This window comes from Melanerpes formicivorus, unplaced genomic scaffold (genome assembly GCF_026170545.1).
Source record: "Melanerpes formicivorus ecotype bairdi unplaced genomic scaffold, bMelFor1.0.p_v2 SCAF_11, whole genome shotgun sequence".
NCBI lineage: Eukaryota > Metazoa > Chordata > Aves > Piciformes > Picidae > Melanerpes > Melanerpes formicivorus.
Window position 1 is genome coordinate 17521828 of NW_027142363.1, and position 21566 is coordinate 17543393.

Genomic DNA, 21566 nt, shown 5'->3' on the forward strand with positions numbered 1-21566 from the left:
TCTGAAGAATAGAGATAGGGTGCCAAAGTCTTTCTTAGTGAAAACAAGAGCAATAATTCTTGATCCCTGTTCTTACTGATTCCCATAACTGTTTAAAGGGCAATATGTCCAGCAACAGCACTTGTTTGGCAGGTGTTGGTCTAGATGATTTGCAACAGGGAATATGAGACCATTCCCTTTTTAAACAAAGAACTAGGGAGAAAATAATATTGAAGAGCAAGAGGTACTTGCTGTGGGTCTGCAGCAGAACACACCTGCCAAAGAGAATTAGGATTCCTCCTCCTCTTTCTCCATGCTTGCCTCAGGATATATCCAAATACAGCCTACACAGACTATGGTTTAGTAGTCATGAGGTGTTGGGTGACAGGTTGGACTTGATGATCTTTGAGGTCTCTTCCAACCTTATTGATTCTATGATTCTATGATTTTTTTTTGCAAGTGATTTACATGGATGCAGCGCAGACAACAGCACTTTTAGTAGATTGTTGTTCCCCTACTTTTCATGTGTTGCATCAATTAGCCTTCACAAATAGGTCTTGAGAAAGAATAATTTAATGGAATTTTCTCTAAACAGGTATTGAAAAGAAAAGAGGAATGTGTCAAAATGAAGTTCTTCTTCACTTGGTTCCTTGATTTTCTTTTTATATGCTTTCATTCCAGCAGAGGTCAGCTCTACCTGTTCTGGGGAAGGGTGAAGCAGTTAAAAGTGTGGGCACCTGTGCAACTAGCAACACAAAGTGCCTGTTTCTTCCTACTCTCCCCTTACAATTACTAACCAAAGCCTGTTTCAGAACCTTATCTTAACTAGACAAAAAGGGGGCTTTGGACCAGGTCGCCTATGCTCTCAAGAGTGCTGTAAAAAGCTGCTTAGAGAGCTATTCTTGCTTCTGTTGTGTGGCTCCAAGCCTGGTTGTCCACAGCTTGTAAAATGCAGGAGGAGCAGGAGAGCCAGAGAACATGGTCCTTCATGAGGTTGAAGCTGCTGCAAGATGTGAAACTCCCAAAGAGCAAGAATTCATGTCTAGAACGTGCTTTCTAATTGCTGAAGTACTAGGGCAACAGAAATACTGCTGTCTGTGGCAACTATCTTCTTTGCCTGCTTTATCAGAACTGTTAAAGAAATGAAGGTCTCTATGCTCAATATTTCTCAAAGTTCGTTCAGGCAAAAACCTGTTTGAATGTATCCACAAACAAATGTACTAGTTAAAATGGCATCCTTTCCTTGAATATATGGTTACAGATGATCTTCAACATCAGCTATTCGGAGCACAAGACAAGAAACATTTTTATGCTGAAGGCAGAACACCTTTCAAAACTGTGCAGTAGTAAACTCTTTGTTTTAGTGTCCCTCAGTTGGCCTTTTTTATTTTTCATTTTTTCAGTGTCAACATGCATTTCACATTTTGCACCTAAAAAACATTCTCATACTTAGTCACTGTTGTTTGAGGGCTGCTCCTGTGAGTGACAGCTCCTCCCACTCTCCTTTCTTCCCCTCCTCTTTGGTTTCACAACTTCGTCTTTTCCTTGGGCCTTCTCCTCTTTTTCCCACTAGCACCCAAGAAGGAAATGGTTTAAATACTTAGAAGTACTGTTCATGGCAGAATTCTGGATTATGTAGCCCTGAAAATGTGCAAGACACATTTATCCTCTTTTCTTTTTAAAGATTAAGTTATTGCTGAATTCAGAGTTTTTGCTTATTGTCACTGATGATAGACAAGCTTTACAGACTCATGAAGTCAAAAATAAATGGCTGCTTTTAGAGAGACTTAGTAGTTTGAAATGACTGAAATGACTAAGAATTATATGCTTATTTCATGCATGTAGCTATATATGACAAGAAATGAGTAGTCTAACAAACTACCCAAACTACCCAAACTACCCAAAGAGACAGTATGTATCACTAGCATCACAGAATCATAGAATCCATAAGGTTGGAATAGACCTCAGAGATCATCAAGTCCAACCTGTCACCCAACACCTCATGACTAACTAAACCATGGCTTCAAGTGCCACGTCCAATCCCCTCTTGAACACCTCCAGGGGTGGGGACTCCACCACCTCCCTGGGCAGCACATTCCAATGGCCAGTCTCTGGTAAGAACTTTCTCCTCACCTCAAGCCTAAACTTCTCCTGGTGCAGCTTGAGACTATGTCCTCTTGTCCTGGTACTGGTTGCCTGGGAGAAGAGACCAACCCCCACCTGGCTACAGCCTCCCTTCAGGGAGTTGGAGAGAGCACTAAGGTCTCCCCTGAGCCTCGTCTTCTCCAGGCTAAGCAACCCCAGCTCCCTCAGCCTCGCCTCATAGGGCTTGTGCTCGAATTTGAGTACAAGATCAGTGATGGGGATAATGAACAGCAGACTTGACTTATTACTTGAGAAATGATAGAAGAAACATAAATGTATTATGAAGAGGTAATTAAGGCATGCCATCATGGGTGAACTTGCACTCTATGTGTGGCTGTGTTGGCCCAGCTACAGCACAGTGCTTTGGAGTGCCAGATGAATGCTAATGAAAGCAAAGAAAGCTATTTTCCATTTTAGAGCTTGTTTCTCCTCATGGCGTTATCTGTTATAGGTCAAGCAGCTACAGATCACAGCCCAGTAGGTCATGTTAAAAACAAGATAAACACTCTGAGCTGTTGCCACTGATTAAAGATCACCTGCCTAAGTGCAGGTGACACACTTGGCTGACATACGTGACCACAGTGGATTGAGAATTCCAGAGTGAATATCAAATCGTGTTATGGTATCATATGTACATGGCTCAATCTGTTGCCCACTAGAAACCTATCAACTGCTTCACTAAAGGGCAGGTCATTTTCTAGAAAACGGACAGCACCTGGAAAGCTTTCATTCTTTATTGTTACTTGGGGTTTTGGATAGCTCACCTCTTAGAGGTACTTGCTACCAGCGCAGTCATATGCAGGCTTCACGCTTAAGCCCTCTTTACTCATCCTTTACTCTTGACACTTTACTCTTTATTCATCCTTCCTTAGTAGCTGTACCCAAATAAAGATCTTTTTCTTTAGGTCAAATTTGTCTTTACAGAGAGCTCAAAGCACCACTGACTTTTGTGCCAAAACCTGATGGAGTCATTCTAGGCTGCTCATCTTGCCGTTTCATTTTGTCATCTGTCTGGTGGTAAATGGATTGCCCTGGACTGGAGAGAACCTTTTCTGCTTTCATGGAACCACAGAATGGACCTCTGGAAATCATCTAGTCAAATCACTCTGCTAAAGTAGGCTTGCCTAGAGTATGTTGCACAGGACTGCATCCAGTCAGGCTCTGAATTATCTCCAGAGAAGGAAACTCCATAGCCTCTCTAGGCAACCTGTTTCATTGTTCAGTCACCCTCAAGTAAAGAAGTTTTTCCTCATGTTCAGATGGAACCTCTTCTGTTCCGGTTTGTGCCCATTGCCCTTTGTCCTGTTGCAGGGCACAACTGGAGAGAGTCTGGCTCCATCCTCTTAACACCTTCCTTTTAGAAAAGCATTGATAAGATCCCCTCACAGTTTTTTCTTCTCCAGGCTAAATAGCCCCAAGCATCTCCTTGTAAGAAAGATGCTTCAGTCACCTATTCATCTTTGTACCCTTCTGCTAGATTGTCTCTTGTAGTTCCCAGGCTCTCTTGAGCTGGGGAGCCCAGAACTTGATACAATACTCCAGATGTGGCCTCACTAGGGCAGAATAGAGGGAAAAGAGAACCTCCTTTGACCTGCTAGCCATACTCTTTTTAATGTGCCACAGAACACCATGTGCCTTCTTGGCCATGAGGGCACACAGCTCATGGTTAACTTGTTATCTGCCTCATCTCCCACAGAGTTGTTTTGCAGCAGGTCAACTGCAACCTGTACTGATGCATGGGGTTATTCCTCCCCAGGTGCAGGATGCCCTCTGGGCACACTGTTGGCTCATGTTCAGCCTACTCTCAACCACTACCCCCAGGTCCCTTTCTGCTTGGCTGCTCTCAGCCACTCTGTCCCCAGCCTGTAGCACTGCCTGGGGTTCTTGTGACCAATGTCTAGAACCTGGCACTTGGATGTGTTCAATCTCCTGCCCTTGGACTCTGCCCATCTGTCCAGCCTGGCAAGAACCCTCTGACACATTTTTTTTTTCTGCCTGTAGCCCCTGGTCCTGGTTCATCTCCTCACTGTGCTGGGGACTGTTAATGTGTCCCATTACCAGCACTTTGCTCTTCCTGCCTGCACTCGTCTGTGTCCCCATTGAGGTTACCTTGGCTCCCGCCATGTCACCCATTGCAGAGTGGCCCTGCTATGTTCCCCACATGCCCAGACACAAGATGTGGATGGCTTGTAGCAGTTTTTCAAAAAGGATCTGCTGGTTATATCATCTGAAGCATATAGAAGTCCAGGAAGGCTGGGCATACTTCAAAAGGGAAGTCTAGTCTTAAAGGCACAGGAGCAGGCTGTCCCTGTGTGCCAGAAAACAAATCTGAGGGGAAGGAGTCCGGCCTGGCTGGACCTCAAGAACAAAAGAAGGATCTATGGGCTTTGAAAGAAAAGACAGGGTCTCTCATGAGTACTGTAAAGATGTAGTGAAGTTATGCAGGGAGAAAATTAGAAGAGCCAAAGCACATCTAGAGCTCAAACTAGCTGGAGCTGTTAAGGATAATAAAAAAAGTTTCTATAAATTTATGGACAAGAAAAGGAGGACTAGGGAAAATCTCCGTCTTTTATTGGACGCAGAGATTAACAGTGACTAAGGATGAAGAAAAGGCAGAGGTGATCAATGCCTACTTTGCCTCAGTCTTTAGGACTGGAACTAGGTGTTCCCTGGGTAGCCAGAATCATGAGCTATGGGACAGGGAGGGGATGCTGAATGAGGTCATCACAATAAAGGAGGAAGTGGTCAGTGACCTGCAATGTAACATAGCTGCACACGGTTCTATGGGGCCAGATGGGATACACCCATCAACAAGCGGCTGAATATGAGACAGCAGTGTGCCCAGGTGGCCAAGAGAACCAGTGGCATCCTGGCTTGTATTAGAAATGCTGTGTCCAGCAGAAGTGAGGAGGTGATTGTCCCCCGGTACTTGGCACCAGTGAGGCCACACCTCAAGTGTTGTGTCCAGTTTTGGGCACCTCAATACAACAGAGATATATCAAGGTGCTGGAATGAGTGCAGGGGAGGGCAAAGAAGCTGGTGAAGGGCCTAGAGAATGAAATCTTATGAAGAATTACTGAAGGAGCTGTTTAGTTTGAAGAAGAGGTTAAGGGGAGACCTCATCCTTCTCTACAACTACCTGAAAGGATGTTGTAGAGGGGTTTGTGCTGGTCTCTTCAAACAGGTAATTAGCAATAGAACAAGAGAGAATGGCCTCAAGCTGCAGTAGGATAGGTTTAGAGTAGACATTAGGAAACATTTTTTTCACAGAAATAGTGGTCAGACGTTGAAATAAGCTGCCCAGGAAGGTGGTTGAGTCACCATCCCTGGATGTAGCTTGGACAGGAGCACTCTATGCTGGGTTAGGAACTGGCTGGAGGGCCAAGCCCAGACAGTGGTGGTGAATGGTGCCACATCCAGCTGGCGGACAGTCACCAGTGGTGTCCCCCAAAGATCAGTACTGGGCCCCATCCTCTTTAACATCTTCACTGATGATCTGGATGAGGGGATTTAGTGAGTTCATCAGCAAATTAGCAGATGACACCAAGTTGGGAGCAGATGTTGGTCAGTTAGATGGTAGAAGGGCTCTGCAAAGGGACCTTGACTGACTGGACAGATGGACAGAGTCCAACTGGATGTCATTTAACAAGTCCAAGTGCCAGGTGCTGCACTTTGGCCACAACAGAGCTAGAGGCTTGGGTCAGAGTGGCTGGAGAGCTCCCAAACAGAGGGACCTGGAGGTGTTGATTGACAGCTGCCTGAACATGAGCCAGCAGTGTGCCCAGTTGGCCAAGAGGGCCAATGGCATCCTGGCCTGCATTAGGAATAGTGTGGCCAGCAGGAGCAGGGAGGTCATTGTGCCCCTGTACTCTGCTTTGGTTAGGCCACACCTTGAGTCCTGTGTCCAGTTCTGGGCCCCTCATTTTAAGAAGGACATCGAGACACTTGAACGTATCCAGAGAAGGGCAATGAGGCTGGGGAGAGGCCATGAGCACAGCCCTGTGAGGAGAGGCTGAGGGAGCTGGGGTTGCTTAGCCTGGAGAAGAGGAGGCTCAGGGGAGACCTTCTTGCTCTCTACAACTCCCTGAAGGGAGGTTGTAGCCAGGTGGGGGTTGGTCTCCTCTCCTAGGCAACCAGCACCACAACAAGAGGACACAGTCTCAAGATGAGCCAGGCGAGGTTTAGGCTCAAGTTGAGGAGAAAGTTCTTCCCAGAAAGAGTAATTGGCCATTGGAATGTGCTGCCCAGGGAGGTGGTGGAGTCACTGTCCCTGGGGGTGTTCAAGAGGGGATTGGATGTGGCACTTGGTGCCATGGTCTAGTCATGAGGTCTGTGGTGACAGGTTGGACTTGGTGATGTTTGAGGTCTCTTCCAACCTTGGTGATACTGTGATACTGTATGATACTGTGATACTGTATGATACTGTGATGTGTGTAACGGTTGCTTAGATGTGGTGCTTGGGGATATGGTTTAAGGGTGAACTTTGTAGAATAAGGTCAATGGTTGGACTTGAGAATCCCAGGAGTCTTTTCCACCTGAATTATTCTATCTAAACATGAATCAGCTCTGTGATATTGCTGACATATATTGGGATATATATCTCTGCTCTTATATTTGCACTCTTGGCTCTTCCTGTCCAAGAGTATCCTTCCTATTTGTCCTATTGAACTACTTTTCTAAAAACAACTTAAATTGTAACTCAACTATTCAACTCTTTTGAACTCTCCCTCAACCTTGCATCACTTGGGAAGTGTACAAGTTACTCACTCACCTAAACTGTTAATGAATAATTAAATACTAGACTATGCATCAAAACATTACATGATACCCAGGAGAGTCTCCTGGACAACCACAAGTGGTGTAAGCCTCACAACCTGACAGGAGTTGTTACAGTGATTTATTAAGACCTATTTCTGAGTATAATTTCCCTCCTAGTATTTTCACCCAAGCTACATTTATTGCTTTGTATCTGTGGCAATGTTAGGATCTTGTTCTAGGATTTATTATAACAGGAGTTGGAGGGGAATTCTATGATAACTGACTGGGCTGCACCTGCAAACAACACAGATGTGATCCAAATTTGTCTACAGCCTCTGGCAGCTGAGAAACCAGTAAACCACAGCCCCAAAATTGTGCTTTGATAATAGACCTCTGCATTCCAGTTGTCTCTTGGTTTCAGAGCACCTCCCTCTCATCAGTGACTCAGTGAACTACAGTCATTACAGTGAGTTAGGAAACTTGTTCTCTGTGGGCTCCCTCATCGCCTACTAAAATGGTTTGTCCAAGCCATGTTGATCTTTCATAATCCAGCACAAATCTAAGGCTAAGAGAACAGGTACTGACAGCTACTTCTTTTTTTTTCCATATTGAATTTCATAGACAATCTTGTACTTAGTACAAATAAACTTGAATAGCTTTAATGTCATCAAATCAGAAGCATTTTTCCTAGGTGGAAAGACAGGGATATGTTCCTTTTCTCCCAGGGACTGCTCTTCTTCAGCAAAAGATCCAGTTATGGCCCAGCACTATGTACTGAGAAACTAACACATTTGGTTATGATACAAAGAAACCACCTACACTTGCAACTAGAAAATGCTTGGTTTTCATGTATTTCAGCAGTCCTTCAGTTAGTATTATGCACACTGGCTTCTGGACTCAGGGGAAAATAACAGCCTGCTGCCCACACAGGAAATTTCTCAGACAGGGCACTGTCAGTACATGCATATGAGTGCAATCAGGAACAATCCAGGAAGTCAAAAGACCAGGAAACTCAGACAGATGAGGATGAGAGAGCGTGATTTGCCTGAAGCCTAGCTGTTGTGAGGTGAGATAGATGGTGAGACTGGGAGAAAGAGGGAGGAGAGAGATGCAATGTGATGCTGAAGTCACTGTGCTGCTGACCTTAAGAATGATTCACTAAGCATTGTGTCCTCTGTCAGAAGAAGGAAGCAATAAGCTGAGAACATTTTGCATTCCCATCCATGAAAGGACCCAAGCCAACTGTTCTGCTCTCATCATTCAGCTGCTGTAAGGGACCAACTACAGACAGATTTAGGAAGAAAGTGTTACTATGGGAAAAAGAATGAAACTTGATTGAAATGAACTTTTATTCTCACTACTGTAGAAGAGAAGGAAAAGGAATCTGACTGTTGTCTATTTGTTCTCAACTGGTGTTGCACTCTTGACTATTCAGTAACACACATAGTCATTAAATGCTCATAAATTCTATTTTGAAGGTCAAAAGTTCCTAAAATTGTCATATTTTGGACTGTGACTCATAGTAGCAGAGTTCAGAAGTTCTCCTCAAGTCAGGAGAAGCTGCCAAATGCAACCATACCTCAACAGGTACAGAGTGCCCTTTGGAGGACTTCCTGGGTTTACGTTATCATAAACCATCCATCAGATTCTAATCATCTCTCAGTACTGCACAAAGTTGTAGCTTTTCTGGGTTGGGTAAGCCAGTTACAGTCCTTCTTGCCTAGTCTGTCCATAACTTACATAATGGATCAGACTCTACTCTGACTCTCACTTTTCATTTCTGTTGTCATTTCCTCTCTTTACAGCAGGTCATCTTCCCAAAGATCTGTCATAACTCATTGTAATTTTTTGTGCATTTGTATTTGGGTTATATTGGGACTGCACTGAATTCTGTGCATTTGCATGTAAACTCATTTAAGCATACACGTGTATTTATGTCACAAGAAGGCATCTAGATCACAGAATTACAGAATAACAGAATATACTTGGTTGGAAGATCATCCAGTCCAATTCTCAACCCAGCATTGCAAGGTCAACACTAACCATATCCCTAAGCACCAGGTCCACACATCACTGAAACACCGCCAGGAATGGTAACAAGGTTGGGGAGAGGTCTTGAGCACAGACCCTATGAGGAGAGGCTGAGGGAGCTGGGGTTGCTTAGCCTGGAGAAGAGGAGGCTCAGGGGAGACCTTCTTGCTCTCTACAACTCCCTGAAGGGAGGTTGTAGCTAGGTGGGGGTTGGTCTCTTCTCCTAGGCAACCAGCACCACAACAAGAGGACACAGTCTCAAGATGAGCCAGGCGAGGTTTAGGCTCAAGTTGAGGAGAAAGTTCTTCCCAGAAAGAGTAATTGGCCATTGGGATGTGCTGCCCAGGGAGGTGGTGGAGTCACTGTCCCTGGAGGTGTTCAAGAGGGGATTGGACGTGGCACTTGAAGCCATGGTTTAGTTTGTCATGAGGTGTTGGGTGACAGGTTGGACTTGATGATCTCTGAGGTCTTTTACAACCTTTTTCATTCTATGATTCTATGACTCCACCACCATTCTGGGCAGACTGTTCCAATGCTTGCTAACCCTTTCAGGGAAAAACTATTTCCTACTATCCAGCCTAAAACTCCCCTGGGGCAGGTTGTAATCATTTCCTCTAGTCATGTCCTGTGCTAGCAGGGAGAAAATCATCCTTGCTCCCCTTTGTACCTCCTTGTGACAGTCCTGCTAATAACTTATCTATGGAATCCTGTATTTTCCCTGTGGCAGAGAATGACTTTTTAATCATTTGGTACCTAAGGCATAACTTCCTGTGTTTGCATGTATGCCACCTGACTTGCTGATTTTGAGTTATTTCTTTATTTAAGATGCTTTTGCCATCAAATCTTTTTTTGGTTTTCACTATCAACAAAACCCCATTTCCAGTTAAAGCCTGAAATGCTAACACCATCATCTAACATAGCGGAGTCATGGTTTAGTACAAAACGTAATGGACTAGACCCAAGATGTTTTCAGGGGGGGGCAAAAAAAATCATTGAAATGGCCAATTTTTTTTCTCATTTGGATAAGCTTTATTTTCAATTTGGGGCTGCTTTCCACTCAAACCAAAAATGTCAAAATTCAGCTTGCATGTTGAGAAGGAAGCACAATGTTCAGGCATATTTAACAAGCCTACTTGCATGCACACTGATGTAGTTTTCCAACTAGCGCTTTATAGAGATTCACTGTAGTGAAGCCAGTGAGGTGGAAGTCCTTAGATCAGGCTTTTTGTGATGCTGAGCTGCTGATGCTACATGACAGAGCAAGCCATGTTTGCTATTTAAAACTATTTATCCAGCCTTTAGTCTTGGGCTCTCTGCCTCTCATCTGCAGAAAATCTGCACATGCATACGCAGAGATGTACAGCTCTATGATTCAAATCCAGTTTCATAACTCTTCCATTTCCAAGTAAGCCTCCCAAATTGCAATGTGATATGCTTCTACTGTAGGCAAGGGAAACATCTAAGTGTTTAGTCAGTTCTTAGGATGGTTAGGGCTGCACAGTTTACTGCACTTGCATGCTCTCTTCTTCCTCCAGGAACTTCCTCTGTGATTCTGTGAACTGCAGGAAAACTGAGAACAGGAGGAAATGATCATCAACTACCTTCTGTATTCAGTATCACTAAGGTTGGAAGAGAGCTCAAAGACCATCGAGTCCAACCTGTCACCACAGACCTCATGACTAGAGTAGGAAGGACACTACTGCCGACTGCAGGCTTGAACTCACGACCTTCCCATTAAGGGTCTTACGCGCTGCCAACTGAGCCACATCTTGATTCTCTTAGTTTGCACTAATTTGCAAGATGAAACCCCATGAAATTAACACTTGGTGTTCAATATATATAATACAGATTCCCAACATTCTCTGAGACGTGTCCTGTTTTTAATTCAAATGTGAAGTGTATACACTGAAGAACCTGCTTCTCTGCCAGGAGCAACTGCCTGGTGCAACTTTCTCACCACGGGCATCAAATGTCAACTGAAAAAAATACTTTGTTTATTCTTGCATTGAGACTCCTCCAACTTTATTACATTTGCAAACATAATGTAGTAGTAGAGGGCCACATTGTTTCTGACATACATAATTAGCTTGGGAAAATAACGTAACCAGGGGACATGTTTTTGATAGAGTCACTTCTTCACAGAGTAGTTGAGGAATAATGGATTGCATTGACTGAGCCTTCTTGCCAAATGCTTTGACAAAGTAAATCAGCATTTGTATTAAAATGTCATAACAGTTGAAGCTTGGATTACAGAGTCTGTAACCTTTGTTTGTGATCATAAATTACAGAGAAACCCTGCAGGCAAGAACGAATTAAAGAAAGCCAAGAGATACAACTCATCGTATATATAAATGCATCATATTGGGTACTTAATGCTAATTACTTAAGATCCTATAGTACAAATTGCCTCCAGCAGTTTCTAAAGTTATCTCACAGGTTATACGGACACCCACAGGTGGAGATTAGTCATTTAAAAAGACAAAGGTATAAAGACTGATTTTGAGTACTAAAGCTCTCTTCAAGTCAGTTTCTCTTTTATTTTGAAGCTGTGAATTTTTCTCCCACTTCTGGGTGAGGATCTAATACTAGAGGCAAGCCACTGAATCTGGCAGTATGCAAGGCTTTTTCAAATGGCAGAATGTAAGGCTTTTACCCAGTGAAATTGGGGTTAAATGGTATTGCTCTCTCACAACCCATAGCTTCAGTTGTAACTTCTAACAGCTGTGCATCAGTAAGTTTTTTAAAAGGTCTGGATTTTAATCACTTGTGCCCTGGTAAACATTAAAATAGTGGTTTGTCATCCTCAGATGTGGAATTAGCACAAAATGCCAGGAGCACCTGAGAGATGTCATGTGCAGCATGAGCCCTTTTTGCCTGTAACCCCAGCTCAAGAGGAATCTTAGTATTGAAAAGCATATTCTACAAGTGCTGAGTGCTTCTTGCCTGTAATGACACTATATTCTGTTAGCCCTTTCATTTGCTGCCTGGATGAAAAAACCCAGGTAATTTGGAGCTCACAGCAGGGAAGGATGGAAGGAGAAGGAATTCTTCAAGGAAATACACAAGGGAAGTTTTTATTTTCAAGTTTCACTGCAGACCTGAAGAGTCCAAAATGTCTGGGAAAATATAATAATAATAATAATAACAATAATAATAATAACAACAATAATAATAATAATAATAATAATAATAATAATAATAATAATAATAATACACCAAAACGACAACAACAAAAACCTCCACACCAAAACAAACAAAGAGACAACAACAAAAACCCAACCCTAACAAGGCTTTATTACTCTCTCCTGCAGAAAGCAGGATTGCTGACTTAACTAGGAATCAGTTTTAGTTATGATATTAACATTTCACAATGGTTTGGAGTTGATTACTTTGGCAATCTCAAGCGCTGCAGTCTCCACGATCAAAATGAAGACATTTTCAGATACTTATGCCAAGCTTTGCAGAAATCTGGACTTGGCAGGAGTCACACCAAAGAAAGACAGCACCGTCATGCTTTCTGATGATGAAGGGCAATTTTAAAGAGGCAGCAGCACCAAGATTAGTCTTCTTTTACAGTACCTTAACAGCCTGATGCAAAGGTCACTGCTGTACCACTTGCAGTGTTCAGACAGTACTATTCCCCAGACTTGCTAATGGTTTGAGCAATGCTGCTGACCAGCCATCTAACACTCATGTCCTAGGTGCAGAAGAAAGACTGCCCCCTATTTCCACATTCTCGTTCAGTGCAACACTGAAGAAAGTTTGTGTGCAGTGTCAGCACACATTAGTTTTTATTTTCCTGAACAAAGATGATTTGCAGCCCCTAAGCAAAATACTTGCCTCTTGGGCCAACAGATCTCAATACTTAGCAGACTAGCAATAACCAACAAATGCACTTTCTATCCCATTTGCAACATTAGCAAGATAAATAGTGGATGAACATAGGTTTTTGGAAGATGAATTCAAACAGGTAATCACAACAAGGAGCAGTTTAGAGCAGAAGCAGTTGCTAGGTGCTATGAAAGGCATGTGGGGTCCCATCTCTCTTCTCCAGCTACAAGACCAGTTTCCAAACTAAGGTCTTTAATATATGTGCCCAAAAGTAAATGGAAATCTCTCATTTTTCCTTCCCCCACCATTGTTTGCTATCCTCTGTGGCTCACAAGCCAGAATCACAAGTCCTGTGCTTGAGCACTATCAAGTTGCTCTATGTGCCTGTGCTGGTGCATATGCACACAAATGTATAGGTAGGTAAGCCCAATACATGTACAATTTCTTAGAAAGGAAAGACACAAAGTCAATGAAGAACAACAAAAGAACAACAGAGTCTTTACTAAGCCAAGTTTTTCCTGGAAAAATTGGAAGTTCAGCTTATATTTACAGCAAAGTTCAGGTCAGTAATTTTTTGCCAACTATGCAACTGAGACTTTCATTTCCTCTTGTTTTAAAAGGATAAACTTTATTCTTTTTTTAACTGACTTCTCATTTTTCTTCTCAGGTTAATGTCTGCTGGGTTAACACAGCCAAGAGGAATGGCTAAGAGTAGGAAGCATAAATGTCCATGAAATGATAATATCTAATAAAGCAAAGACATAGCATCTCCTGAAGTTGTTTTTCACACTGTGCAGAAAGCCAGAGCTTCCCCAGCCTTATAAAGCATCCAACTAATACAGTGACTACATAAAATTTATGACCTCTCAAACAAAAGCCTACTGGATTAAGAAGGTACACAAATTGTGTAAACTGTAACATGTTTCCATCAGACAAATGGAAACTGAATAATTACAGGGCTGAGAAATACTGCTTCATTGGGTTTGAGTGACTTTTTCTGGGCAGGATCCTCAAGTTGAATTAGGTTGAAAACAGAAGGCAAGTTCACTTGTTAACATCATAAACTAAAGAGATTCAAAACCTGCTTGGATTCTCAGATGTGAATGCCAGCATACAAAACCAGTCAGTGTACAAGACTGTAGGTGTGCAGCATAAACACATCTATGCTACATTGCATAGCACTGGCAAAAATTAAACTAAGGAAAAGCAAACTCCAGGGGATGCTGCCACCTGAAATCTCAGCCACATTCAGATTAATAAAATGAGTAAACATATCTGCATGCTGGTACGAACTAGGAATGTTTTAATTCCTCAGACCAACTTTAGGATGAAGCAGAGAGTCCTGCTAGGTTCAAACCCCAAATATTTCAACTTCTCCAGCAGCACAAGAGAAGCTAATGAATCAAAACCCAAAAGATGAAGGAACGAAGCCAGATAAGCCATAAATATCTACATATATAAGCACACAGCAAGCAAGAGAATGAAAAGTTAGCTAGATTTACCGTTTTAATTATCCAAGTGGGTGGGTTGTTTGGGTTTGGGGTTTTTTGGGGGAAACGTCGGGAGCTGTTTTCGCGAGGACTCTTCCACACACATCCGCACCGCGGCAGGCGCCGGTCCCGGGGCGCGGAGAGCAAAGCGCTTCCCTCCGCAGCCACCGCTCCCTCCACCAAGAATGAAAAATAAGAAGAAAACGCGATGAGGGCAAGGAAGGAAGGAAGGAAGGAAGGAACGAAGGATGGAAGAAAGGAGGGAGACACCAGCCGGCCGGGAAAACTCCGGCGCCGCCCCGACCGGTCCTCCGCCCTCAGGGCTGCGGTCGAGGCGGCCCGCGTCTCCGCGCTTCTCCGCCGCCTCGCAATTTGCGCGCGTCGCGGGAGCCGCCGGGGCGGAGCTGTAGAGGGCGGCGGGATGTGGCGCGGCGGTGGCTGGCGCGGAGATGCTCCTCCCGCGCTGCCCACGGTTCCCGGGCTGCCGCGGGGATGCGCCGACCGGGCTGATGTGCCTCCCAGCCCCGGCGCGATGTGCCATGGAGGGGGATGCCCGCCCCGCCCGGCCGCGCAGGGAGCAGCAGGGGTCCCTTGCCGGGGTGACCTGCGGTGGTACCACCTTCCCGACTCCCCCAGCCGGACGCGGACTGGGAGGAGCCGTGCGAGTCCTCGGTGGAGGGGAGGGACGACATAGGGTGTATCCTAAATTGTGCGGAAAGCTTTCCACCGAGGAGTCCTACTGACAGTCTCTGCCCTGGTGGGGGAAGAAGGGGAAAGCGTGTTTCCAGCACCCGACTTCTGTGGGATTTTGGATCCTCAGAAGTGCCAGTTTCAGGGATGAGATTGTTACCCTCCTCCAAAACGTTATGATTGGGCTGTGAAGAAGTGCCAGGCTGCACATAGCATGGTGCAAATGTAGACAATATGTACTCGGTTCTTCTGCAAAGGTAAAAAAGCAGCTGATGTGTCAGATATTTGGACCAGGAGATTTTGAAGTGATACCTGAATGATATGCTTAGACATGCCTGGGCCGGCCATCTCTGGGTTGAGCCCCAGGCTCTTCAGCCCTTACCAACAGTAGCCTTCTCTCTCCCTCTTCTTGCACTCAGCACCGGGCTTCAACACATCTTGGTGGCTGCTTCTAGCCCATCGACCAAGAAGGCTGAATACCATACAGAGGACCCATTTGCAAGCAGTGTTTTGAGCTCCTTTTTACATGTTGTGTGCAATTCACTTACCTGCTGCATATTCTGCCTTGGTACTAGGTAATCCTGAGTGTTAGTTCATAAATCATACATACCCTTTCCTTCAGCTCATGACATCTGCTGTTTGTTTGGACCTCTCTTTACACAAGTCTTTGTTTTTGAGGCAACCCAAAATATGTTTCAGTGAAACCAGCCCCTACATACTGTTGTAAACTCTTATTCCACAAAAGCTTTTTTAGAATGAAAGTGCTTAGTTCTTACCTCTGGTTGTTCAAAAAGGCAGGGAAAACCTTTACAGAGAGCAGCTGGAGCAGCTGCTTACATAAGAAAGCCACATTGGAGTTTCATCAGTATAGTTACAGGCAGTGTCTCTGGAACATCTGGCGTCCGTCAAGTTTCATAGTTTCGTAGTTTCATAGTTTCATTCAGGGTTGGAAGGGACCACAAGGATCATCTAGTTCCAACCCCCCTGCCATGGGCAGGGACACCCCACACTAGATCAGGCTGGACAGAGCCTCATCCAGCCTGCTCTTAAACACCTCCAGGGACGGGGCCTCGACCACCTCCCTGGACAACCCATTCCAGGGCTTCACCACTCTCATGGGGAAGAACTTCCTCCTCACATCTAGCCTGAATCTCCCCACCTCCAGCTTCATTCCATTCCCCCTAGTCCTATCACTACCTGAGATCCTGAGAAGTCCCTCCCCAGCCTTCCTGTATGCCCCCTTCAGATACTGGAAGGCCACAATGAGGTCACCTGGGAGCCTTCTCTTCTGCAGACTGAACAGCCCCAATTCCTTCAGTCTGTCCTCATAGGAGAGGTGCTCCAGCCCTCTGATCATCCTTGTGGCCCTTCTCTGGACACGTTCCAGCACCTCCAGATCCCTCTTGTAATAGGGGCTCCAGAACTGGACACAGTACTCCAGGTGGGGTTTCACCAGGGCTGAGTAGAGGGGGAGGATCACCTCCCTCGACCTGCTAGCCACACTTCTCCTGATGCAGCCCAGGATTTTCAGGTGGTTGCTTCAGACTCGTCTTCTGCAGGCTTCTTGTATGAGCTGAACACAGGTTTTCTTTTGCAGGTTTTGGCACTAGGTGAACACAGTCTTCTCCCCCAGCTAACAGTCATGTGTACTGCCTGCTGTTGTTCAAATGAATGAACGAAGTTTTAATTATACCACAAGTGACCTTAGAAATAGCAGAGGTTAAGTAAAACAGTCCTGGTCTGACCACTGTTCCTGATGAGTAAGAGCTGACTGTTTATGACTAACCTATGCTCACTTTATGATCTGCATCTGGCTTTGGATTGATGCTGCTGCACTCAGCCTAATAGGAGTGTGAAAGTGCCTCTGTAGAGCTGACAGTTTAGTATATATTTTCCTCTAGTGCCAATAAAACTTTTGAAAAGATTTTTCTCCTAGGGAATACTGCTCTTGTGACATTGGTGGTGTCAGAAACTTCCTAGTAATTCTCCAAAGAGCATGTAAGGGCATTGCCTGTCACATCCTCTACTAGATCAGGTAGCCCAGAGCCCTGTTGAGCCTCGTCTTTCATATTCCCAGTGATGGGGCTTCAATCACCATTCTGGGCAATCTGCTCTAGTGCCACCCTCATTGTAAAGAACTTTTTCCTAATATCCAATCTAAATCTCCTCTTCTCTAATTTAAAGCCATTGCCCCTTGTCCTAGCACTGCAGTCCTTCATAAACAGTCCCTCTCCAGCCTTCTTGCAGGTCCCCTTTAGATACTGGAAGGTAGTGATTACGTCTCCTTGGAGCCTTCTCTTCTCCAGGCTGAACACCTCCAGCTCCCTCAGCCTGTACACATAGCAGAGGTGCTCCAGTCTCCTGATCACTTTTGTGACCCTCACCAACTCCATCAGGTCCATGTCATTCCTGTACTGAGGGCTCCAGAGCTGGACACAGTACTCCAGGTGCAGTCTTACCAGAGCAGAGTAAAATGGCAGAATCACCCTCTCTTGATCTGGTGGCCACGCTTCCTTTGATGCAGCCCAGGATGTGATTGGCCTTCAGGGGTGCAAGTGCACTCTGCCTGCTCATGTCCAGCTTCTTGTCCACCAGAACCTCCAAGACCATTTCCTCAGCCTGTAGTGAGAGTGAGGGCTGTTCCAACCCAGGTCCATTATCTTCTCTCTGAAGAGAGCTGGCAGTGTGTACTTAAGAAAACAGTATACAACCTTGTCAAATACAAAGAAAACCTTGTCCTGTCACACTCTTTCATCTTGCTGAAACTTACACAAGTCTGAAATGCTAGCTATGCAGTGCTACTGGCTGGGCTCAGAGTGGCTGGAGAGCAGCCAGGCAGAAAGAGACCTAGGAGTACTGGTTGATAGTAGGCTGAACATGAGCCAGCAGTGTGAGTGGTTTGGAGCACAGCCCTGTGAGGAGAGGCTGAGGGAGCTGGGGTTGCTTAGCTTGGAGATGAAGAAGCTCAGGGGAGACCTTCTTGCTCTCTACAACTCCCTGAAGGGAGGTTGTAGACAGGTGGGGGTTGGTCTCTTCTGCCAGGCACCCAGCACCAGAACAAGAGGACACAGTCTCAAGCTGTGCCAGGTGAGGTCTAGGCTGGATGTTAGGAAGAAGTTATTCCCAGCAAGAGAGATTGGCCATTAGAATGTGCTGCCCAGGGAGGTGGTGGAGTCACCATCACTGGAGGTGTTTAAAAAGAGACTGGATGAGGCACTTGGGGCCATGGTCTAGTCATGAGGTCTGTGGTGACAGGTTGGACTCAATGATCTTTGAGGTCTCTTCCAGCCTTGGTGATACTGTGATACTTTGTGCCATGGTTTAGTTGATCAGGTGGTGTTGGGTGATAGGTTGGACTCGATGATCTCAAAGGTCTTTTCCAACCTGGTTAATTCTATTCTATTCTATTCTATTCTATTCTATTCTATTCTATTCTATTCTATTCTATTCTATTCTATTCTATTCTATTCTATTCTATTCTATTCTATGCCATTCTATAAATTTCATGGAGGAAGAAGGCCCACACTTCATATGCACTTAAATCTCAAGTGTTTTGAGACAGGCTTTTTGCTCAGAGTTTCCACCCCACCTGCTGCATTACAGCCTTGATCCTGAACTCAGTCAAGACACTCCGACAGTACAAATAATAATAATGGATTTTTTTTACATGATAAATAAAAAGCAAATGAAGAATTGGTGCAGGGGTTGGGCTGTGACCAGGAGAACTCCAGGAGGGATTTCTGTCCATTTTACCATAAACTCTCCACAAATTAAATGAGGAAAAGTCTATATCTGAAGACATTAGCAAGGTTATGGAAGGTTGGCATGAATCACAGTCATTCTCCACTTCAAAAGACAGACTTTCTCAGCTCTTTGCATTTATCACCTTAGGTGGATTGGGGGCAATATAAAAAGAAGCACTGTTCTACAGTGTGTTCAGAGCCTCAGAAAGAGATTTGAGTTATGGAGTTACTTATTCCTTGTGTTTTACCAACTAATGGGTGGTGTCTAAGCTCTCCCTCTCCAGGGCTGGTGTGATAGTTGATAATGAGCTGGTGTGTAAAGCTGGTGTTGGAGAAGAGTCGGGCAGGGAATCATCAGTTTACCAAGATGTTTGAAATTCAGTATCCAGCTATGAAGTACAGGATGCTTTCCTCTTTGCCTGCAAACTCTGCCTCACATCAGTATGGACAAAGGAGGAATTGGAGCTGGTTTATTAGCCACCATCCTTTGAAAATTCTCCTCCCTTCTCAAGACTACAGATTTGAAAGTCTGGAGGCTTTTTTATTACATATAAATGCCACTTGTACAATAAATCAGGTGGATAATTTCTATTTCCTATATGGTATTCCTTTGTTTGCAGGCTTTGTTGCTTTCTGGCTTGTTTCTTTCCAGGGATATTAAGAAGCTTTAATTGTTCCCTGATGCTCCATCTTTTCCCATTCACTAATGTAAATCTGGTGGCTGATGGCCACCTTTCCTCTCTACCTGGATTGTATGGACAGGCTTGGAGGTTAATTAGCTGAGTTTTTCACTTCATATATTTCTTCTTTAACAGGAGAGGACTTGAGAGAAAAAAAAGGCTTTTGTTCTGTAAGAGCATAATAGCATGCTGTTCAAGACTCTGGTAAAGCTGCCACTTTTGTGCTGCAGGTAGATCAGAAGGTTAATGGGTAGCTACTATTCCCTTCTTCTCTGTCAGCTCAGGGTATGTTTATGCAGACTTACAGAGCCACATCTTTCCTGTAAACAAAGCAGGATCAGAACAAATACTTGAGTGCGAGCATGCCATTGCCTATGCTGTTTAGTTTGAATCACACTCACAGGTGTGCATGGAAGCCTGCGCTGATTAGCACTCTGAGATGATGCCCAAGCATAGTCCAGAAGAGAGCATAGGGCAAGGGATGTTTCTCTTAGAATCACAGAATCATAGAATCAATAAGGTTGGAAAAGACCTCAAAGATCATCAAGTCCAACCTGTCACCCAAGACCACATCACCAAACCATGGCTTTAAGTACAACATCCAATCCCCTCTTGAACACCTCCAGGGATGGTGACTCCACCACCTCCCTGGGCAGAACATTCCAAAGGATATCAACTCTCTCAGTGAAGAACTTTCTCCTCATCTCAAGCCTAAACTTCCCCTGGTGCAGCTTGAGACTGTGTCCTCTTGTTCTGGTGCTGGTTGCCTGGGAGAAGAGACCAACTCCCACCTGGCTACAATCTCCCTTCAGGGAGTTGTAGAGAGCAAGAAGGTCTCCTTTGAGCCTTCTCTTCTCCAGGCTAAGCAACCCCAGCTCCCTCAGCCTCTCCTCACAGGGCTGTGCTCCAGACCTCTCCCCAGCCTCCTGCCCTTCTCTGGACACATTCAAGAGTCTCAGTGCCCTTCTTAAATTGAGGGGCCCAGAACTGGACACAGTACTCAAGGCACTGTAGTTATGGGAAACTGTAGTGGGATGGGTTCAAGTTCGCTATGTATAGGCACAGTCAGTTGCTTCTTAATTGTATTTTTGCTGTGGGGATCTCAGCAGAGTATTTTGTAGCAGGGAGTAGTAGTATGTGTCAATAATACTCTGAGACCATGTGAAGAGTATTGTACCAGGTAAGAATAATATGGGTTATAATGTTAAGAAGACAAGAGTGTTTAGTTTTGCAGCAGAAAACAACACCACACAAAAAAAGGCATTCATTTGTAAAGGACTTCTGTAGCTTTCTCCTACATCTTGTCTCCATCTGCTTTTCTGAGGAAGGGATGGTTCTTTTATGGATCCCTGGAATGAAACCAAGAAGGAAATGAGTAGTTGATTTTGAATTCATTTTGCTTACATATGCAGGAGAAAAAGTTAGAAATATAGAAAAGGAGGAAGAAAAAAGCAAGGGGTAGCAAAGAAAAAGACCTAGCTAATGTTTTGCTGATCCCTGAAGGTCTTGATCCATGGTAGGGAAGCTTACAGCAGCAAAGGCTGAGATGTTGGAGCCAGGTGAGGCCTTGCTGCTTGATCAGGGTGGAAGCTTCAAACTTTCCCTGTTGCCTCTTGGGTTTTATACCTTTTCCAGTCCCACATGTAGTCACACTGTCCCATTCAGTTGAACACATGTGACTGGTGTCAGCACCGGCCCCATGGGTGGGTTACCCGTGCCAGCTCTGATCTCACAGCAACATTCCTGAGAGAGGAACTTGTGGCCTTGTCCTGGTTATCAGTTGCTATTGTCTCAGAACTTGTGTAATGGTGTGAAAACACCTTGTGAAACCACTGTGTCAGTCACCTTTTGAGAGTCCTGTCCATGAGGAGGTCCATGAAGACTTGTCTCAGCATCTGCTGGCTATCAGCACAGAGTTTATAGTCTTGCAGATAAGAAAATAGTCTTCTTGAGAAAATAGTGTGAAGGCAAATGTGAGGATGTGAGTCCTGTTTACAGTGGGATCCAGTGTCAGCACAATGCTTGTGGTCCTCTGGAACAATGATGTGAAACATTTTGGGAAGGTAAACAATGCTAAGGTAATTAAAGGGAGACTTAACTCCCTTTGGTGCGTCCAGCAGGAGCAGGGAAGTCATTGAGCCCTATACACTGCACTGGTCAGGCCACACCTTGGGTCCTGTGTCCAGTTCTGGGCTCCTCAGTTTAGGAAAGATGTTGAG

The 21566-nt window shown here is 44.7% G+C and overlaps 1 protein-coding gene across 2 annotated transcripts in view; it reads right to left on the reverse strand.

Annotated features, from left to right (window-relative positions):
- The window catches only part of HTR1F (5-hydroxytryptamine receptor 1F), a 140739-nt gene extending 126206 nt beyond the window's left edge, over positions 1-14533 (reverse strand). For both annotated transcript variants that reach the window (XM_068144845.1, XM_068144844.1), the window contains exon 1: positions 14247-14533. The gene's annotated coding sequence lies outside the window, so the exon portion shown is untranslated. The remainder of the gene's footprint in view (positions 1-14246) is intronic.
- Between the last annotated feature and the right edge of the window lie 7033 nt (positions 14534-21566).